The 19723-nt window shown below is 44.6% G+C and overlaps 1 pseudogene; it reads left to right on the forward strand.

Moving 5' to 3' along the window:
- The first annotated feature begins 629 nt into the window (after nt 1–629).
- Nucleotides 630–19723, forward strand: part of LOC133042182 (histone H2B type 2-K1-like) — a 44743-nt pseudogene continuing 25649 nt past the window's right edge.

The raw sequence follows: 19723 nt of genomic DNA on the forward strand, positions 1-19723 counted from the left end.
GGGAGAGCTTGGAGGAGCGGCATCTCTTTAGCAACGTCTCAGGAGCAGATGGAGGAAGAAGTCAAGGAGGAACAGAGAAGGATCTGGGAGGAGAAAAACCAGAAGGGTGCGCTGTCATAAAAGCCAATAGACAGGACAGAGCTTCCCAGAGGAAAAAGCTGCACCCGAGAATCATTTCTGACCACTTTGGCCCCAGGGCAGGGACTAGGATGAGACAAGCGAGGAGCCTTGGGTGCAAACTTTAAAGGGACACTCACTCTCAGAATCGTTTAAGTTCAGTGTCAGCACCTGAAAGCTACACTCCCTTTATTTTGTGTCCATGATGCCTCCCTTGTCTCACCCTACCCCAGCCCTGTGGGGCCCAGCTCTGTGCCAGGAAGATATTTCCCTGGTGGTCCAGTGGCTGAGACTCCATGCTCCCAATGCAGGGTCCCAGGTTCATTCCCAGAACAGATCAAGTTCCATCAAGGAACTAGATCCCATATGTTGCAATTAAAGATTCCACATGCCATAACTAAGAACCAGTGCAGGCAAATAAATAATTTTTTTTTTTTTTAAGAGAAGACACAACCCCTTTCTCAAGAAGGTAAAGGTCTAACAGGCAGACAGACATAAACCCATCAATGATAATGCAGAAGGTGAGTTTTGGGAGGAGTAAGCAAAACGAGCAGGAGAATCAGGCAGGAGCACCTCAATTGGACCAGGGCTCAGAAAATGTGATGGTGATGAGCTGGGACTAAGAGACGATCACAAACGCACAAGAGGAAGGGGAGCATAGCTTTCCAGCCACGGCAGCAGCACGCGCTGAAACTACAAGTGTCCCGAAACGGTGACATGGTGGGGTAGCCGGAAGTGAGAAAAGACTGGTCTAAATGAGGTTAGGGATGTAGGTTCCCGTTATTCATCCTGTCAGCCTGAAGCCCCATCTTTATGTTTACAGTTCTGTTAGTATCTGGGGCAGTTTTCCTTGGAACGAGCTGCTGCCTAAATTAATTGACAGGCCCATCAATCTGCTCTTCCTCCCTTGGTCCTGGCCTCTGAGAGAACAGGGAGGAGGCCTCCACTGAGTCTTTGCTGCTCAGTCAGAGGTATTTTTAGTCCCAGCAGAAAATAACAGCAGTGTGCATTTAATAAAAATATCAAGCCCTGGGAATGATCTAGTGCCAGCGTTGGAGCAATCAGGGACGGGATATGTTTCCAATTGAATTACTACTGTGGTCATAGTTATAAAAAGAGAGAGGGAGGAGAAAAATGTTAGGCTGGTCAGTTTCTCGGGAGCATTTAATCTTGGTTCACTCTAATTTTAATGTTCGAAGACACATGAGCCAGCTCTGTCCTTAGGAGTTATTTCAGGGGGGAACTGGTCCATGCCCGCAACTTGCAGTTGACACTGGGCAGCCCTACTCCGTGAAGTTTTCTTTCTTTTTTTCTCTTCTTTTCTGTCCCCCCTCCCTCTCTCCCTCCCTGCTCCCAGTTTTGGCCGCCGTCAGCTCTGCTGCTCACAAGCTGATGGGACACAGTGTGAATAATTACAATGAGGGTAAATTTAGACTCTGATGGAACCGAGGGAATGTGAGCTCAGAAGCTGGGCTCAGGGGCGAAGAGGAGCATTTAGAGAGTCCAGGAGGTACAAGCTGGCGGTTGTCAAACAAACAAGTTACAGGGCTGTGAAGTACAGCACAGGGAATACAGCCAATAATGCTAGAGTAAATCAGTATGGCGTGTCGCCTGTAAAAGTGTGGAGTCACTATATTGTATACCTGAAATGAATCTAATACTGCGGGGGTCTTTCCAGGTAGGGCTGGTGGTAAATAACCTGCCTGCCAATGCAGGCGTTGTAACAGACTCGGGTTCAATCTCTGGGTTGGGAAGATCTCCTGAAGAGGGCATGGCAACCCACTCCAGTTGTCTTGCCTGGAGAATCCCATGGACAGAGGAGCTTGGTGGACTACAGTCCATAGGGTCACAGAGTCGGACATGACTGAAGTGACTTAGCACTCAGTATAATATTGGAAGACAGCTATATTTCCATTTAAAACAGTAATTTTAAATGTTCATCGCAGCACTGTTTATAATAGCCAGGACATGGAAGCAACCTAGATGCCCATCAGCAGATGAATGGATAAGGAAGCTGTGGTACATATACACCATGGAATATTACTCAGCCATGAAAAAGAATTCATTTGAACCAGTCCTAATGAGATGGATGAAGCTGGAGCCCATTATACAGAGTGAAGTAAGCCAGAAAGATAAAGAACATTACAGCATACTAACACATATATATGGAATTTAGAAAGATGGTAACGATAACCCTATATGCAAAACAGAAAAAGAGACACAGAAATACAGAACAGACTTTTGAACTTTGTGGGAGAATGTGAGGGTGGGATATTTCAAAAGAACAGCATGTATACTATCTATGGTGAAACAGATCACCAGCCCAGGTGGGATGCATGAGACAAGTGCTCCGGCCTGGCGCACTGGGAAGACCCAGAGGAATCGGGTGGGGAGGGAGGTGGGAGGGGGGATCGGGATTGGGAATACATGTAAATCCATGGCTGATTCATATCAATGTATGACAAAACCCACTGGAAAAAAAAAAATAATAATAATAAAAATAAATAAAAAAATTAAAAAAAAATGTTAAAAAAAAAAAAAAAGAGACAGCACCAACATGAGTCATGAAGATTGTGCTCCCCCAAGACTTCCAGGGGGGAAAAAAGTCCCCATTTTTTAGATTGTTATAACCTGCTCTTTTCAATCTGATCATGATTTATCTCCACAGCATGGTCTCCGTCTGTTGTTCCCCTTACACCCTTTGTCACCTTCTCTAGTGAAAAGAGTAATAATTAGTTGCTTCTTATTAAGGGCCTCCCTAGTGCCAGGCTCTGGCTAAGCAATTACAGAAGTTATGTCTCTTCATCCTGAAACTTACATCAAAAAGCAGAAACCATTAGCAATCTGTGACTGATAAGGAGACCAAAGCTTGGACAGGTTAAGTCACTAGCTAATAACTGGCAGAACCTGGATTCTGGCTCATTCTAGAGCCCATCCACCCTCTGCCCACTGCCCTCTGACTCTGATCTCCCAATTTGACTGAGTTCTTTAGAATGTGCTTCTTCACACCTCTCATATCTTACATAAGCTGCCCCTTTCCTTGGAATGCATTCTGACCCATTTTCCTAGAATTTTCTCCTAAATATCTTACTTTCTGTCCACATCTGTTGTAGCATGTGTTACTATTATCATTAGTAATAATCACTATTGTATATTCAATTTATATCGTATACCAGGCATTGTTCTAAGTGCTTTGCATGTATTATCTGATTTAATTATCACAACATACTTAAAAGACAGCTACTGTTATGATACCCACTTTACAGAATGGAAACTGATGCACAGAAAAATAAACTAGCTTGCAGAGCTGGTGAGTGGTAAAACTAGAAAAATAAAATCTCATGAATTGAGTAATCACTATGTAACAGACACCAGACTTAACACTAAACATGTATCTTTACATGTTATCCTCACAGCAATTGTGTAATTAATACCCCCATTTTACAGATGATAAGGCGGAGGCTCAGAGAAAGTTTTAAGTAGCTTCATCAGGGTAACAGATCCAGGATGGAAACAGGTATGTGAAGAGTCCAAGCCCTCTGCTCTTTCACACAGCACGATGAGTTGCTTCCATCACTGTCTTCTCAATGAATCATCACTTTTTAAGAGAAAAGCCATGTTTTATTGATCCCTCCCTCCCCAGTACTTCACACAGGTCCCCAGTACACAGTGGGCTTACAGTAAATGTTGGATGAGAGGATGGATAAAATGCAGGGCATCAGCAACCTGTTTCAAATATGATGTGTTTAAATGCACTGGGAGAAAAAAGAACAAGATAGACACGTTTATGAAGGGCGTTCTTAGGACAGAGGACTCTCCCCGTGGAGGACTCTCTCCTGCCAGCTGGTCCAGGCTGCCAGGTCAAGTCAGACTCGCACGAAGGAAGGCTCTTCCCTCAGACAGTGCTGGGTGAAGAGAGGTCCAGCCCTGCCCTCTGGCCCCTCCTCGCTCGGGGTCTCCCGCCCTCTCTGAGCGGGCCCTCCCTCACGAGGCCTTGACACCAAAGTCTAGGCTGTGTGCTGGGCTCCTCATGATGATGGCTGGACCACTGTTTGTTCTACACAGCATCCCCTGGGTTCCAGCTATCCTTACTGGCATCCTCCACCATATCCCTTCCCTGCTGTTTTGCAACATGCCAGGGTCAGAAATCCATGAAGTCGTTTGGAATAAAGAGTTAAATGTCTGAAAATGAAATTTCGCTGGAGACACTTTCCTGTTTTTCAATTGGAGGATAATTGCTTTACAACGTTGTGTTGGTTTGTGTTGTTTTCTGCCATACAATTTCATGACTCAGTCATAAGTATACATATATCCCCTCCCCCTTGAGCCTCCCTCCCACCCCCGCCCCCAGCCCACCCTCTAGGTCATCACAGAGCACAGAGCTGAGCTGCCTGGGCTCCACAGCAGCTTCCCACCAGCTGCCTGCTTTACACGTGGTGGTGTGTGTATTTCCATGCCACTCTCCGGATTGGTCCCACCTTCTCCTTCCACGGCAGGGCCCACAAGTCCATTCTCTACATCTGTGTCTCCATTCCTGTCCTGAAGATAGGTTCATCAGTACCACTTTTCTAGATTCCATATATATGTGTTAATATGCAATATTTGCTTTTCCGTTTCTGACTTACTTCACTCCATATAATTTACAATAGTCAGGGCATGGGAGCCACCTAGATGTCCATTGATAGATGAATGGATAAAGAAGTTGTGGTATGTATACATATATGGCACCCCACTCCAGTACTCTTGCCTGGAAAATCCCATGGACGGAGGAGCCTGGTGGGCTGCAGTCCATGGGGTCATAAAGAGTCGGACATGACTGAGCAACTTCACTTCCACTTTTCACTTTTATGCATTGGAGAAGGAAATGGGAACCCACTCCAGTGTTCTTGCCTGGAGAATCCCAGGGATGGGGTCGCACAGAGTCTGACATGACTGAAGTGACTGAGCAGTAGCAGTAGCATATATATATATATATATATAACAACGTAACAGTGGCATATTACTCAGCCATAAAAAGGAACAAATTTGACCCTGTTGAACAGAGGTAGACGAATTATTGGAGACTCGAGAGCAGGTGACAGAGTCCCCAGAGAAGACACTGCCTCTTCTTCACACCTGCCACTCTTTACCTTTCAACTGGACTTGTATAAAGGTGCCCAGAGCCCAAGAAAGCTGGAGTCCAAACCTGCTTCTGTCACTGCTTAGTCACTAGACCTGGGCAAGTCACTATTCTCTCTAAGCTTCCATTTCCCATCAGTAAAATGGGTATAACATCCCCAAATTACAGTGTGGTTGAATGATCAAAAGACAATATGGAGAGGCAAGAGAAGGCAAAGTTCATAAGGATACTTTTTGCAGTAGATGCAGAATCTCAGATCCACCTCAGGTGACCAGATGTCCTGGCTGGTCCAAGACACGAAGATTTTGAAAGTGTGGAACTTCCAGTGTGAAACATGGGAAATTCCTAGACAAACCAACACAGGTCACCTACCACATAGCAAAATGGGAATAATAAGAGCTCTTTCCTAACAGAATGGGCTTGGGACTCTATGAAAATGTATGGAAAGTGCATGTTTCATTTCCTTGTGTTACCATAGTTCTCTGGTTCTGCCCATTGATTATTGTTATTTTCTAAACAAGGGAGTATGATGACTAAAGAAAAACCATGCTGCCCTTGTTAATCTCTGAAAGAAAGGCTCCCTCCTGGGACTAGTGGCTGTGTAGGTGACTACCCTGTCCTGAGGACACTGAGTGGTTCCTAGGAGCCCATAGGAACAGATTTCTGTGATGCTAAATTTAAGCTAACTTTACTCACCTGCTTCATGCCAATCTGGTACCTTGCAGCTGTTGGCTGGGAGAGGGCCAAGGCAGAAGACTCATTTAATGAAATGACTCAGGCCTTGAGCTGAGAGAACAGAGGAAGTAAACAGGTCAACTCTTCAAGTTGCACCCAGGAAGGACACATGATTGCACAGCATCATTTATGGGCACAGTTCAGGTTGGCAAGTCTGCTGATAATGCAGTCGACAGGCCCAGTGCCTGGCACAGACAGAGCACTCAGTAACATGTTAAATTTAAAGTATGTTGACTTTGAAGTTATTTTGACAACCTCATTTGAAATATTAAGCATTAATCATAGTCTTATTTCAAATGTATTTTCCTACCAATATCTCCTATTAACATGTTCTTCCTACAAAATGGAAAGGTACAGCCTAGAAAACTTTTACTTTAAAATCATTAAACCTGTTTGCAAATCCCCAGAATAGGATGGAAGCCTTCCTCACCTTGGAAAAATTTGTAAAAACTCAAGTAAGTAACATCAGAACATTGTGGTAGAATCATGGTGATTGGTATATGAATGCTTTAAACATTTTTGTACATGTGACCATTTTCATAATGAGATTTAGAGGGGAAAAAAGGAAATCCACAGATGCCAAGATCAATCCTCATCCTAATTCTCTTAAATCAGGCCAGAAATGGCTGAAACGTGTGACTTCGTACACCTGGGTGGACAAGGGAACATTTGTCCTGAGAAAACCAGATCCCTCTCTGAAGTAGAAACAAAGTCACACCCTTGCTAAGTCACTCCTGAGCTGTGACGCTGCAGCATTAGGGAGTGAAAGTCAAGTGCATGTGATAATGGGCCCATGTGCCCGGGGGAGGCTGACATCAACACAGGCTCATCTCTTAGATCATCAGAGTGACCTGTTTGATGGGCCTGGAAGGGAACAGTCAGCCAAGGCCTCCCCAGGCCAGCAGATGAGGAGCTCAATCTTGGCAAACGATGACTCCATCCTCCAGTGTGATCAGATTTATCCTCTGGTTAGCTTTTATTTGGTTAGTTATATTCAATAATCTCCTCTGGTCTGATCTCTGGGTAGCTTATGTTCACAATGATGTAATTGTCCCTGCTCTTTTCTTAGAACAAGAGCTGCTGGTCTGTGGACAAAGCTGGGGATATAATACCATGTCATAGCTGATTTTATATATACAACCAGCTATTGACCCCATGTGAGTCCTTTAAATCACCTGGGCTCTGATTTCTTCCTGGCACCCTGGTGCTATATAAACACTAGTCATCGATTCACCATGAGCTCGCCATGAGAACCAGATATCCATCATATTTATACCCTCAGAGGCCAACCTAGTACCCTAAGACACATAAGGCTCACACAAAATAAATGTCGACTGAACTGAAATGAGGAACCAGCCACTACTGTGAATGCTGAGATTCTGAATCTGGTTTTTGTTCTTTCCTGCTTCCCAGGTGGTGCTAGTGATAAAGAACCTGCCTGCCATTGCTGGAGACGTAAGAGATGTGGGTTCAATCTCTGGGTCAGGAAGATGTCCTGGAGGAGGGCACAGCCATCCTCTCCAGTATTCTTGCCTGAAGAATCCCCATGGACAGGGGAGCCTCCAGGCTACAGTCTAACATGACCGAAGGGACTTAGCATGCATGCACGCTGTGTACCGTGGTCTCGCTACACATCTGATGTTTGCTGTAACTATGTTTAATCCTTCTCACACCCTTATGAGGCACTCGCCATCACCCTCATTTTACAGTTTGGGAAAACTGAGGCAGACAGAGCTTTGCCACTGAGCCAGGATCTGAATCCGCACTGACTTGACTTCAAAGCCCTCCCCTTCATTCTCATCATACTTCATTCTTTCCTCATGGGAGACGGTAAGTAACAGCTTTGTCCACCCTTGACAGAGCAAGAAAAACTGGGCAAGTGCAGGCGAGGGAGCTCTTAGGAAACACTCCAAACACCCTTTGCTTCCAGCTACCTAGAAAGAACAAAGAAACAAATAGATCTCCTCTTCGTTGTGGGCCTGCTGCAAGCTGCATCACAGTTCGGGGTCACCCAAGTGATGAGAAGTCCCTCCAAGGCGACACAAAAAGGCTGCAAGTCATTCAAAAATGGAAGCAGAGGGTCTTCAATACAAGGGGGTGGATTGATCAAGGCATGGGGAGAAGGCGCTGCAGACCATGACCAAACAGTTGTGTCCATTCATCTTTCCTGACCACAGCCTTTCTCCTCTCCAACACAGAAAATAAGTTCTAATCCAGAGCATGGCTAATGTGGGCTAATCCACCCACATTCTATCTCCATGGCTATGGCTGCCCTGAGATTACTCTTTGAAGAGGAGATTAAAAACTTCCAGTCAGAAGAATGATTCCTAATATTGGTTATCCTTGAATAATACCTCTGACCTGCAAGGAAAAGGGCAAATCATGCAATGATGCCAGAAAATTTATCCTGATCAGTACATCCCATTAGTCCACAAAAGCCACACAATTGTCATGTCCCCAGCCTGAAGAGACTCATTGTTTGTTTCTAGGCAAATGGTATCCAGTCAGTAGGACCCCTTCATTATCTGGATTGTGCCAGACACGGTGCATGGTATCTCTAGCCCTTTCTCCTCATAGCGACCTTTGAGCTAGGTATGCACACCCAATTTACAGATGAGAGAATTGGGGTTTCATGGGGCTTCCCAGGTGGCTCCGTGGTAAAGAATCCACCTGCAAAGCAGGAAATTTGGGTTCAATCCCTGGATCAGGAAGATCCCTGGAAGAAGGAAATGGCTACCCACTCCAGTATTCTTACCTGGGAAATCCCATGGACAGAGGAGCCTGTGGGTTTACAGTTTGTAATTTCGAAAGAAGAATGCAACTAGTTTTTTTAACTTTTTATTTTATATTGGAGTACAGCCAGTCAACAGCGTTGTGATAGTTTCAGGAGCACAGTGAAGTGACTCGGCCATCCACATACACATGTATCCTTTCTTCCTCAAACTTGCCTCCCATCTAGGCTGCCACTTAACACTGAGCAGACTTCTCTGCGCTTATACGTAGGACACCATGGATTATCTATTGTAAACGGAGCAGCGTGTTCATGTTGATCCCAACCTCTCTACCTATCCCTTCCCCCTACCCTTCTCTTCTGGTAACCGTAAGTTCATTCTGCAAGTCTGTGAAGGAAGAAGACAATTGAAATCGGCTTCATATAAGCTTCCTATAGGTTAAAGCGTCGGCCGGCAACTCGAGACCTGGGTTTGATCCCTGGGTCAGGAAGATCCCCTGGAGAAGGAAATGGCAACCCACACCAGTACTCTTGCCTGGAGAATCCCATGGACAGAGGAGCCTGGTAGGCTACAGTCCACGGGGTCGCAAAGAGTCGGACATGACTGAGCGACTTCGCTTTCACTTTCATATAAGTAACATAGCATCATGTAAGAGGACCGTGGCCCTTGGCTCAGTCACTCTGGGTTTGAAGTCCCCTTACCAGCTGTGTGACCTTGGGCAAGACAAAGAAACTCACTTACAGCAGCAACAGGCACGATGTTGCTTTTATCCCTGAAGACTGATCTGAATCCTACTTTCCCGCATTGCAGGCAGATTCTTTACCCTCTGAGCCACCAGGGAAGCCCCATATGTGGGACAGTGTTTGATATACTGAAGGCATTCAGTAAAAATCTGGTGACTCCTAAGAAGAAACGGAATCCAAAATAAGCAGAATACAAAGTGAGGGAAATGAAATAGCACTTCCCCCCAGAAAGTAAGACCCCAGGGATCAGCCGAACTGAGACTGAAACAGCATGGGAAGGAGTTTGGGCTAGACCCAGGAAGGGGAAGATGGAGCCATCACAAGTCCTTGAGCAGAGGAGCAGCGTGGTGAGAGGAGACATATCTGGAGACCTCCTTGGTCTCAGGGACGTGATGATAATTTTGGCTTCGCTTTAGTTGCCCAGCTGCAGTACTGAAGCGTTGTCATTGTCTGATGCTTATAGTATTACAATAGTTTTTCTCAAAGTAAGACTGGCTGGCAGCAGAATTCCTTAGGGAGCCTGAGAAAATTACATGATCCTAGGACTAGCCCAGACTTAAGAATTCAGGCAAAAATTGGAGATAACACCCAGGAATTCACAGCCTTCCAAATACCGCAGTGGTTCTGATTCACACTGATGTCTGAAAGCCATTCATCTAAAACAAGAGGTTTTAAACTTAAAAAAGAGTCCTCATCAGAGCAAATCATCTTATCATCATCAGGGCTCTGGGTTTCCAAGGACCATTCATAGTATAATAATAAACCAAAGACAGTTGTAGCCCTCTTTTAAACTGCCAGACACCTAAAAATAAAGTCAGCAAGCAATGTGAGCCTCAGAAAAGTAGCCAGAGGAGGAATTACAATTAGTAGCTGACCCCCTGTTACAGGGCAGGGCTTTTTTTAGACCTGTAGCTCATGCCAACTCAGTGGCCTAGGAGGAGGCCCAACTGAAGTGCCGCTTATGCTACTGGCTAAACGGAGTCCTGGAAAGTGATCGCGTCTCTCGCCAGCTCTGAGATGTGAAGCGAGGCTGCAGAGCTGGTGGAGCTAAGTGGGAAGAGATTCAATCAGGTCAATAGCATTGACTCAGCACCTCGCAAGAGGAAGACATTCCAGGTAAACTGGAGGACACTCAGGTGAGAGCACTAAGGCCCAGCCTCAGGGAACTGCAATCCAGGGTAGTATAAAACCCAAGAATAGGATATTATAGTGGGGAAAAAAAAAAGAATGATTAGGGGAACAAAGAAAAATAAGAAATTGATTTTAAATAGATTAGGAAAGAAAGGCTCTGTGGAGGAGGTTGATAATTGAGCAGGATCTCAATAGCATGGTTGGGACTGTAACAGGGAGAGATGAGAATGGGCATATACAGGCAGAGACAAGGTTACCTGCAAACAAATAGTCAGGAAACTATGAAATGCTGAAGATTCTGATATAATGGAGGTGTTGCTTTCTTTCCCACAAATAATGGGGCAAGTGCCTAGAAAGAGAGATTGGGGACAATTCGTGAAAGCTTTGAATTCCAGAAGAAGAAATAGGAACATTAGTTTGTAGGCAACACAAGAAACCTTATTAAGATAACTTTGAAAAAAAAATGAAACAACCTTGATGACAAGATGGAGAGTAATTTACAATGAGATTATGTAGAGGCATTTATCAATCTTTCTTATAGGTTAGATAAGTCTGTACCTCCTTCTAGGATGGGGTAAAGGAGAGAAGGACTGTATTCTTAGAATGTCTGCTTCTTCTGAGTTTTACAGCCCCAGGGAGACAGAAGGCACTAGAAAAATATTTGCCAAATTGGTTTGCAGGCAGGCAGGTGTGGCTGGAGCTACCTTTATCGTCTAGGCAGCAGAGATCGTGAAAGTAGTCCTTCTTTGGGCAGCATTGACGGCAAAGAGATAAGTGAGGAGAGAATCCACATTTTTCTTTTTCTTGGTTTACAGCATAACTTCCCTAGCTTAGCCCAAAGGTTATGTGAAATACTGATTGCAAACACATTCTAATATTTATCTCCCTGTGTCTACAGCATTTTGAAATGCGAAGTCTATACTTCTAAGCCCAAAATTTAGGCTAGCCTTATACCCTTGCTCTGGAAAATAAAATGTGGAAGAAGTGGATGGGTTCTGAGCCTAGACTTCAAGAGGCCTTGAGTAATTCTACTGTCTTTTGGAAACATGCTACCTCCATGAACAGAAGCCCAGGTCAGCCTGTTGAAGAGTTGGAGATTTCCCATCAGATGGCATCTTATACCAGCCCCTCCCCAGCTGACGTAGCAGCTGGCATCTGATGCATGAGAACAGATAAGCCTAGCCAAGCCCAGCCTAGATTTGCAGAAATATCTAGCTGACCCATAGACTCATTAATAATAAATGGTTGGGATTTTTTTTTTTTTAGTGTGAATGTTGTGGTGGTTTGTCAAAACAATAGTTAACTGACACAGCGCTCCTCTCAATGAGAATTTCTCATGGTCAAGGAAGCCAGATCCTCTCCAGAGATACACTGTAAATCAGGTTATAGAAAGAAAAAGTAGAATTTTGAGCATCTAGCTGAAGTTGTTATTTAGTCGCTAAGTCGTGTCTGACTCTTTGGGACCCCATAGACTGGAGCCCACCAGGCTCCTCAGTCCATGAGATTTCCCAGGCAAGAATACTGGAGTGGGTTGCCATTTCCTACTCTAGGGGATCTTCCCCCAGGGATTGAACCCGAGTCTTCTGCATGACAGGCACATTCTTTACCACTGGGTAACCAGGGCAGCCTGTCTAGCTGAAGAGGATTTGCTAAATAACATAACTTTTTTATTCTTTCATCAAGCACATTGACCCTCAGCCATGTGGTTAGTAGGCACTTAGTACTTAAGTAAAAGCACTTGGTCGGTGGTAACCAAAACACGCCCCACCCATGCAGAAATTTGGAGAGTGGTCCCTTCACAATTTACAAAGTGCTTTCATAGCCACTAGTTCATTAGATTCTCATAACTTCTGGAGAAAGACATTCTTGTTAGCTCCCATTTACAAATAAGGAAATTGAGGGTGAGAAAGGTCAACTAATTTTCTAAAATGATGCAACCAGATAGTAAGATTGCATGCCCTACTTCTCATCACTATGGGATGAGAAGACAGCCTATGGTTGCCCCAGCTCCTAGGACCAGAGCAGTAGATCCTATAATTAGATTGCAAAGGGACCAATATAAGGACAAGGCTTCAAACACATAGCTCTGACTCCAAGTCCTCCTCTTGCCTTCTAACATCAGCTCTGCCCCCCAAAATTTCTTGGGGTTCTCCCTACACAAGTCAAAGTCAGAGATAAGAAAGGAATGCACAACATTTCTCAGGGTCTTCCCTACACAAGTCAAAGTCAGAGATAGAAAAGGAATTCATAATCCATATTGCCAGCTCCCAACTCGAGAGCTGAGTGTAGACAGGGTGTCCGCTCTACAAAGCTACAAACGTCTAGGAATTCAAGCAGGATAGGATTCAGGTGAATGAATCTTGGCTTATAATGATTCAAATATAGATCCACTACTTAGAGACCAGCCAACAACAATTTTCCCCCTGCATTCCAAGAGCTGAGTGTCATCTAACCAATAACCCTTCCTGGGAAGCGAGATATGGCCTGCAATTCTAGAGGCATCTGTGCCCTGAGCATATAATTAAGTCAGAGGCAAGTACAGCCGGTGAAAGTAGGGAGGCATGCATAAACTCTTCAATCTAGGAATGTTGGTGAACCCTGTCATTACCTATCCCGCGTGCTAATCTATCCCATCGGGACTCCATAAACTCTGTGACTCTAACTGTTCTCCAGCTGCAACTGCATGAGTCTTCTTCTGGAAGACTGTAGCTCCCCTCCTCACTCCCCTCATTGAGGGCTTTTCAAAATCATCACGAAGACGATTCCTGAGTCATTGGGAAAGGGACTGATCTAGGTGATTTAAAAGGAAGAATGTTGGCATTGGGAGGTAGGGGGAAGAGTAGGTTTTAAATGGAAAAACTCTATTAACTGTATTCTACATACTCACTGTGTGATCTTTAGCAGGTTACTAAACCTCTCTGAGCTTCCATATCAATAGCAAAACCTGCCTCCTGTGGTCAGTCATTAGGAATAGGGCGGGCCTAGGCTGGTGCTGGAACATGACAAGTGTTTGGTCAGCATCTTTCCTCCTCTCCATTATAGATATGAAATGCTCTGGTTTTGCCCTCAAATAAAGTTAAAACAAAACCAACAAGCCAAAAACTCAAAAGAAACACATAAAAGGAATAAGTAAGTGAAAGTCACTCAGTCGTATCTGACTTTTTGTGACCCCATGGACTGTCCATGGAATTCTCCAGGACAGAATGCTGGAGTGGGTAGCCTTTACCTTCTCCAGGGGATCGTCCCAACCCAGGGATCGAACCCAGGTCTCCCTCATTGCAGGTGGATTCTTTACCAGCTGAGCCACAAGGGAATTTGGTGAACATTACCCTTAAACTCTTGGTTGTTATTGAAATTCTGGACTTTTTGCTCCATCTCTCCAAATAAACCATAAGCTAAGCTAGGGAAATTTTTTAATACTGTCCACATTGTAAAATAATTGCAAATATTTTTTAAGTGATATAAGAAGTGGGGATTGAAAAGGAAGTGTTATTTCCATTTTTCCTCTGATTATCAATTTTCTTATGAAAAAATGCTTAAATTAAGGATGGCCAAGTTCTGGGATTCTTCTTTGAGTGCAGCCACAGTATCACACTGTCCACTTAAGCAAACTGTACCACTGTTTCATGGCTGTTTTACCCATTTGTAAAACTGACATTTTAGTACTTTTCCATCTTAGTCACATTGTGAATGCATGTGACCCATTCAAAAGCGGGGATCTTATGTATTCATTGTGTTCTCTGCATTTAGCAGTTTTTGACACATGGTATATAGTCAGTTCATGGCAATGGCGTAAGCAACAAACATTTGTTATTTCTCTTGAGCCGGCAGGTTTGGATGTGCTGTTCTGAAGTCATCTGGGCAAAGTGCATCGTGACTGGACATGCACATGCATCACTAACCAGCTAGTGGGGCAGCAGGGGCCTGTCTGGTCCAGGAAGCCCTCAGTTGTGATCATTGTGTTTTGCTCTCAGAGATGATGGAATCTTCTGAAGAGCAAAGGTTTAGCAGGGCAGCTTTAAACTTCCAAAGCAGGAGACGATCCCTGGGTAGGGAAGATCCCCAGGAGGAGGAAATGGCAACCCGCTCCAGTATTCTTGCCTGAAAAACCCCCTGGACAGAGGAGTCTGGAGGGCTGCAGTCCATGGGGTCACAAAGAGTCAGACACGACTGAGCACACAATAGCATTAAGAGCTATCCTGGGAAAATGACTCCATCAGACAGGTCCACAAGAGTAAAAAGAAAAGAGATAAGAAATCAGATGTTCTCTTTCCACATTCCTTTATGTTCTGCTGGAGGAAATATGCAAACTTTCTAGAGGGCAACTTGGTGATATGTGTCAAAACGCAGCCTGGCTGCTCAGTTGAGCTTATGGCTGAAAGGTTGGGGAAAGGCTAGACAGAAAGTGGCAGGGAAGAGGCAAGGGAGAAAAGATGGGAGGCTGGATAGGAAGTGGGGGGAGGCAGAAACCTGAGAAAGAATCCTGCATCCTCATGCCCTCTGACACCTCAGTCTTGAAGCTCTTCCAAAGACAGCTGATGCCCTGACCCCAAGCACTGCGTCTCTCCTCACTTCCTGGAGAGAAATTGTGGGCAATTAAACACTTATGTAGGAATCCAGGTAGAGCAAACACAGGCTGCCTCCCGGTCATCTCCAGGGGCTGGAAGTAGAGGGCAAATTCCAGGGGACAGCCCTGAGCCTCCTGGCAAGGAAAAGAGCTATTGAAACTTGCTGAGTACTGAGCGTCAAGAACAGATCATACTGAAACCATGAGGTGGGTGTGTAATGCAGTGTCCAAACCTAACTGGATTTCTTAGCTTCCCATCTCTGTGAAATCTTCGCAGCGGGGGGAAAATGCCTGTATTTTTTTTCCCCCTCTCCCTTATCTGTTCCTGTGTCTGGCTGCTGGGGTTAGTAGCAAGCTCTGGAAAGTCTGGAATATGTTCTCTATTGTGTTCTTTCTGTGAAGAAAATTACAGCGTGAAAAGGAAAGGGGGCGGAGAGGAACATTACATTCTAAACAGTCTCGGGGAGATAATTGCAAAGTCTGTTAAGCACTCTCATTGCTCCCCCCATCCCCCTCCTCGGCTTCTCTGAATTTCTTCTGCTTCTAGAATCTGGTGAAGGACACGCTGCAGAAACTGCTGCTGCAGGTGGACCAGAGACCTTCAGCCGGTGCTTCCCCGTGAGGCACCAGCTGCTTCTGCTCATCTTCCTAGAGCAGCCTGGTACCCACCCCTTGCTGCCCACAGGGAAGCTTTAGAAGGTCCTACTTAGGAAAAGAGGGGCTGTTCTGTTTTTGTCCTTTTTCTTGGTGGTTTGGGTTATTCCTTTAGTACTCTGTCTGTTTGGCTAGGATTCAGTTTGGGGAGTGGGGGGTGAGGGGCGTGGGTCCAGAATTATTGTGTAACTACCTCATTGTTCTGGGAATTTCCATGTACACAATATCTGTCATTTATTGATTCTTTACTGTGTATTCAAAAGCCTGTCAAGCATCTATGTCACTGATTTCCTTTAACTCCCACAGACCTCCTGGAAGATTGATTATACTCTTATTTCCAATTTCGGGATGAGATGTTGGGTCTCCAGAAGTTCAAGTCACTTGTCCAAGTTCACAAGCAAATAAGTGGCATAGCAGAGATTTGAACCTAGTTCTACCTGATTCTGACCTTTATATTACCATGTATCTGAAAGATCGAGGGTGGGAGGAGAAGGGGATGACAGAGGATGAGGTGGTTGGATGGCATCACCAACTCGATGGACATGAGTTTGAATAAACTCCAAGAGTTGCTGATGGACAGAGAGGCCTGGCGTACTGCAGTCCATGGGGCCGCAAAGAGTCAGACACGACTGAGAGACTGAACTGACTGTCCCCATACTCCCAAATTGATAAAAGGCCATCGCAGCCCTTCACGTTCTTGAAGTCTTAAGAAAAAAATGGCAGATACCTTAAGTGAAGATGGTTCTACGGGTAGCAGCGTGATCCATTTCTGCCCAATGAGATGCAAATGGAAAAGATTTCCAAGAGAGTGAAGGACTTCCCCAAGGTCACAAGGCTATAGATTGAGGATGGAGGAAGAAAACCATCGAGCTCCTTCCAGCACAGAGATTTAAGGAATTGTGACTACCAGATCACTTAGAAGATGCTTGAAATTGTGCTTAAAATGGTCATCTACCCCTCCCCACCCCCCCCACCCCCCACCCCCCCCCTCCCCCCGCTGCTGAACACAGCTTGTAAGAAAATGCCATAAATGAACAAACAGTAGCAACAATGAAACAAATCCAGAAAAAACATTTTGGTTTCCTTTTTCCCTTCTATTTTCTTTCTTTCTTTTTTAAATCTGAGCACTGGGTTTGTTGGGTCTGTATTTCCCCATTGCACAAATGAGGAAATTGAGACTCAGAAATACCGAGTCACCTGTGGTCTGAGGGCCAGGGGTCCGTCCTCCGCACCAGTGTTTTTCCGAAGTGTGGTCCTGGGACCAGCATCATCAGTGCCACTTACCAAGGAACTGGTGGGAAATGCAAATTTTGAGCTCCACCCCAGGACCACTGAATCAGAAACTCTGGTGTTGAGGCCCAGCATTCCAGATTTTAACAAGCCCTCCTGGTGTTTCTGATGATGTTAAAGATTAAGAACCACTGCTTTACAGTGGTTAGGAACTAAGAGCTAATAACAAAATCCAGTTGTGAAATCTGCCATTTTAAAATGTTCTTGCTTTAAACTACAGATATTCTGCATGTAGTTTTTTTATTTTTTTTAATTTTTTGTTTTCAAATTTTTACAATGCTGTGTTGGTTTCCGCCATGCAACAGCTCAAGTTAGCCACAATCATATAAGTGTATCCCCTCCCTCTTGAGCCACCCTCCCTTCCCTCTAGCCCAGCCCTCTAGGTTAACACAGAAGCGCCAGACTGGCTCCCTATCTTACACAGCACTTCTCACCAGCCATCCACTTTACACATGTCAGTGCATATGTGTTGGTGCTACTTTCTCCATTCACCCCACTCTCTCCCTCCCCCCCTGGCTCCACAAGTCCTTTTTCTCCGTCTGCATCTCCATTCCTTTCCTGAAAATAGGTTCGTCAATATCATTTTTCTAGATTCCATATATATGCATTACATCACACCAGTCAGAATGGCCATCATCAAAAATCTAAACGCCCTTTTATTTTGGCCTTGGAGCAATCAGTTGTGAAATAAGATGTTAGCAAATTTTCAGAAAGCTAATGGACAATAAAGAAGGCTGAGCACTGAAGAACTGATACTTTGAAACTGTGGTGTTGGAGAAGACTCTTGAGAGTCCCTTGGACAGCAAGGAGATCAAACCAGTCAATCCTAAAGGAAATCAACCCTGACTATTCATTGGAAGGATGAATGCTAAAGCCAAAGTTCCAATACTTTGGCCACCTGACCAGACAACTTGCGATCCACTGGTGTGTTAGGTGTCTAGCATAGAAGAGCATCTTGCTGCATTAAGTACAAAGAGGTGGTTAGGGGAGGCTGTCCCAAGTTTTTATCCCTTCTTAAACTGTGCTTAGCTGGAGCTGAACAAAGTGGAGTCCTTGCCAGCTGTCAAGGTATAAAAAGCCTTGTTCGATGTGTTCCTTTCAAGAACCTCGTACTGCTAAGAAACCGCAGAGGTGAAATGACTTGCCTGAGGTCACCCAGCTGCAGTGAGGTTGGGAAGGCAATCCATGTAGTACTTTCAGCACCAATACGTAGCAAGATGAGTCTGACTGCCAACTGGTTTTAGCAGATGCTGCAATACAGTGTTTGCAATGCTGTGTTGGTTTCCGCCATGCAACAGCTCAAGTTAGCCACAATCATCACTCATTCTGCCTCCCTGCAAGGACTGTCACACAATTTGGAAGGAAATGTCATTAAAAAAAAATCAAAGAACCACATCGGAGTAGGGTGTTTTGTTTTGTTTTTCTCCTATTTTTAAGCTTTGGGTTTGTTGTTTTTTTAATGTTTTCAAGATTTTTCAGTGGTAAAGTGATAAAGTGGTGTTATAAGAGGACTTAGAAAATTCTTTCATTTTTCATAGCAAACAAAATCTGAGCAATGTTCAGTTAATATGGAAAGCAAAAAAAAAAAAAAAAAAAATATGGAAAGCAAACAGCTACTTGCAGTCTCATTGCTCTCTGTCCTGCATCTGAATTACTGATAGAATCAACCCCCTTCCCACCCTAGCTCCACCTTCCTCTCTGCACTTTTTGAATTTCTGCTCTACACCCCTGCAGTTTCTCTCCAGCAATTACCAGCAGTCTTCTAGTTCAACCATTCACTGACTTTTGAATTCTCCTCTTGCCTTCACTCTGGTGCTTCACCTTTCTTTTTCATTCATCTCCTCCTAGAATCCATGCTCTCCGCCTGACTCCCAAACACTGGTGACCTCCAAACACTTGGCCTCTCCAAACCTTTCAGACTTCAGTCCACATTCTTCTGGGATGATACATCTGAGTATACCAATAACCTGTGTATCGATCCTGTGCTGGCTTCTTTTCTGGACCTCAGACTGGAATATCCAAGTCTTTGCAGGATTTTGAAGTATTTCAAACTTCCCATGGTCCAAACTGAACTCATCTGTCCAAAAGCTGTTTCCTCCATAGTCTAAGACCAGATGTTGTCATTGTTATTGTTTAGTTGCTAAGTCATGTCTGACCCTTTTGCAACCCCATGGACTATAGCCCACCTGGCTCCTGTATCCAAGGGATTTCCCAGGCAAGAGTACTGGAGTGGGTTGCCATTTACTTCTCCAGGGGATCTTCCCAATCCAGGAATCAAACCTGCATCTTCTGCATTGGTAGGTGAACTATTTAGCTCTTAGCCCCCAGGGAAGCCCAAGACTAGATGTACCACATCGCTAACTATCCAGTTACTCAGGCCAGGAACTTGGAGTTATTGTTAATCCTAACTGATTCTCACAAGGGTCACCTCCATAACATACACACACATACACGACCCAAACACACACACACAAGCCACACACATGCTTTCTCTCTTACAAACATGTGCACACATGTGTGTTGCATACACATGCTTCATTCATGCACACACATGTGTACCCATATGCTTTCTCTCCTACACACACATATACATGTACACACATGCACACACACACACACACACACACATAAACCC

This window comes from Dama dama, chromosome 21, assembly GCF_033118175.1.
Source record: "Dama dama isolate Ldn47 chromosome 21, ASM3311817v1, whole genome shotgun sequence".
Classification (NCBI taxonomy): domain Eukaryota; kingdom Metazoa; phylum Chordata; class Mammalia; order Artiodactyla; family Cervidae; genus Dama; species Dama dama.